General features: G+C 41.1%; 1 protein-coding gene across 1 annotated transcript in view; it reads right to left on the reverse strand.

Moving 5' to 3' along the window:
- Positions 1–2,793, reverse strand: part of SLC9A9 (solute carrier family 9, subfamily A (NHE9, cation proton antiporter 9), member 9) — a 295,459-nt gene that overhangs the window by 69,841 nt on the left and 222,825 nt on the right. The gene's annotated exons all lie outside the window — the stretch shown is intronic.

A 2,793-nucleotide genomic window follows, 5' to 3' on the forward strand; every position in this document is an offset into this window, starting at 1 on the left:
GAGGAAGGCCTTAAAGTAGTGGCAGAGGGAAGGGAAAGAGGAAATGGATCCTGGGAATACTTGCAAGGCAGCCAAGAGACAGCTGGACTGAGATACAAGTAGGAAATCCTAGAATGCTGGAATAATTGGAGGAAGAGCATTAACACCTACAATTTTCTGAACCCCCACTAGGGGATCCTCAACAGAGTCTTAAGGTCACTAAGGCATAGGGCTTGCTTTGTGTGGCTGACTGATGGAACTGTGTCAGGAAAGTTTTACGTTTCGGGAGCTTTGGGGATTATAGAAGTTGAGGTGGGGCTGAGAAGCCCTTTGGAAGAGACTATAGAAAAAAGTATCTGGACCAGTGGCCATGACCTTCTATAACAGGGGTGGAAAATCAGGGTAACTGGAGGGAGAAACAGCTTTGTCAGGAGCCTTGGGGTCCAATGTGCATCTCAGATTTGGAATGTCTGGCAGATAGAGAAAACCATAGGTAACCCCCAGGCGCTCAAAGGTAGTACAGAATTCATATGCCTCTGACCACTCTTTCCTAATTCTGTCTCTACAACCACGGGTGGTTTCTGAGGGTGGGAGAGAGGCTGCCTTAGACTCAACCTGGCATTGTAACAGAAGAAGTGCCATTTTGTCAACCTCCCTAGACGTACCTCAGGGGAGTCATTTCTTGCCTGGTGGTAAGATCCTCAAGACCCTTCAAATATATTCTCATCTGACAGGAAAAAGTATAACCTTACAAAATTGAAATGCTACTTTCACTTGTGAACATAGAGATAATCTCAAAATAGCTATTTACTTGAAGAAAAAAAAAAGCAAGTAGATAGAATATCCTATAGATTTTGGCCTTGTTCTCCAAATGGGGGATAAAAGACACAGAGGGTTTAGATCCCTTCTGCTGTAGATTGATTGAATTGTGTCCCCAAAGTTCAAATATTAGAAGCTTAATTCCCATGTAACTGTTGAGGGTGGGAAATCCTATTATAGTAATTGAAAGGTGGGTCCTTGAAGAAGCGATTAGATTGTAGGACTGTGTCTTAGTGAATGGATTAATAATGGTGGTCAGGGGTGTGGTTCTGAGGGCTTTAAAATGAAGAGCACATGAGAAGTTAGTCTCTGCTCCACCATTTTTGCGATGTGGTGCTCTGCCATCGCTGTCACCACCACCAAGGTTCTCACCAGATGTGTTCCCTGGACTTTGGACTTCCCAGCCTCTGCAACTGTAAGCAATAAATTTCCTTTTCTTTATAAATCACCCAGTTCCATGTATTTTGTAATAAGCAACAGAAATGGACTAACACTTTCTCTGAGAGGAGGAATGGAAGTTTCCATGGAACATCACATCAAAAGGACTGCGAAACCATGATACCCTCAATTTTGAAGATCGGGATAGCTTCCCCAACCGAATTCATCATAACAGTGAAAAGAATCCTATAGAAAAGAAAGGATTTTTTCTCAACAACCAACAAACCTCTATCTAACTCATTTAGAAGAATCACTGGAGCAATTTTCTAAGCCCTGAATTTTATTTATATTACAGAAAGATGCTGAAGAACGTCCACAGGAGTGACTGGAAGAGAAGAGGAAAATCAAGGAGGCTAAAAACAAAACCTAGAAAATGATGTCACTATGAAGATTACATTGTTTCTGAAGCAAAATCCGAGACTGTGCTCAGTTTTTGTGAGAACTCGTGATAAATGCTCTAAGCAGAGTAATTTTATTTGTGTATGGGGAAAAAAAAGAAAGAAAACATATTTCCAAACAGTAACTAATATTAAGAAAAGGAAGCTTATTCAATGCAAACCAGACCATTATTCTTGTCTGATGAAAATGAGATTTTCAAATTTTCAAAAATTTACATTTTATACATAATGCACACACATTTCCCATGCATAGCAGTCAGATATTAAAATCTTTACAGAAGCTTTTATTAACTGTAATGCATGTGTACAATGTTTTGCATTGTCCTAGATAAAAATTCATCCCGTGGTGTCATGCTGTGTCAATCCTGAGGAAAGGCACATAAATCCTCATTTTACCAGGACAATGGCTTTAGGTAAGAGGATAAACTAGTCCTCCTTAATCTCCAGTACCCTCCAGCTGACACATGGCCAGTGGTTTAGGGAAGAATTGAGTTGAAGAACTTCTAAGAACGGCCTTTCTTTCTCAGTACTCCAGCAACCTCTGGCCCCACCAACAAAAGAGGTCAAATAACGCTAGAGTACTTCAAAAAGTTCTTGGAAAAATAGAATTAAAAGATAATATGACTATTTTCATGAGCTTTTTGAAGTACCTTCATAAATACTGTTTTCATGATGTTTTACAGTTTACAAAGAGCCCATCTCATTGAGTTTTCACAAAAGTGGCACCTTTATTTTGCTGAAGGTCGAACAGGTTAAATAACTTGTCCAAGGTCATTAGGAAGTGGTAGAGGCGGAGTTTCAATGCAGGTTGTCTCTGGGTCACCCTACACCTTTCCCACCGGGCCCCTTGTCACAACTGTGTCTCAGCTGTACAATGGTGGACAGGCTGAGGGAATTTGCTGTCCCGGGCAGTCCCTGGCTCTGGGAGCCACGCCACGGTGCTTTGGTTCATTTGCAGGGTGGTCCTACTCATCTAGGACCTTTTTGATCTCTTTCCTTTGACACTTATCCCATTTATCTCACTTAATTGTAGCAGTTTTCTGAGCAGTGGATCCATCCTAAGTTTTGCCACTTCCTAGCTGAGGGATTTGGGGCAAAAGTGTAATCTCTTTCAGCCTCAGTTTTCTCACCAATTAAGATGGGTAAGAAGTATGCATAG

The sequence above is a fragment of the Galeopterus variegatus genome, unplaced genomic scaffold (genome assembly GCF_000696425.1).
Source record: "Galeopterus variegatus unplaced genomic scaffold, G_variegatus-3.0.2 Scaffold1318, whole genome shotgun sequence".
NCBI lineage: Eukaryota > Metazoa > Chordata > Mammalia > Dermoptera > Cynocephalidae > Galeopterus > Galeopterus variegatus.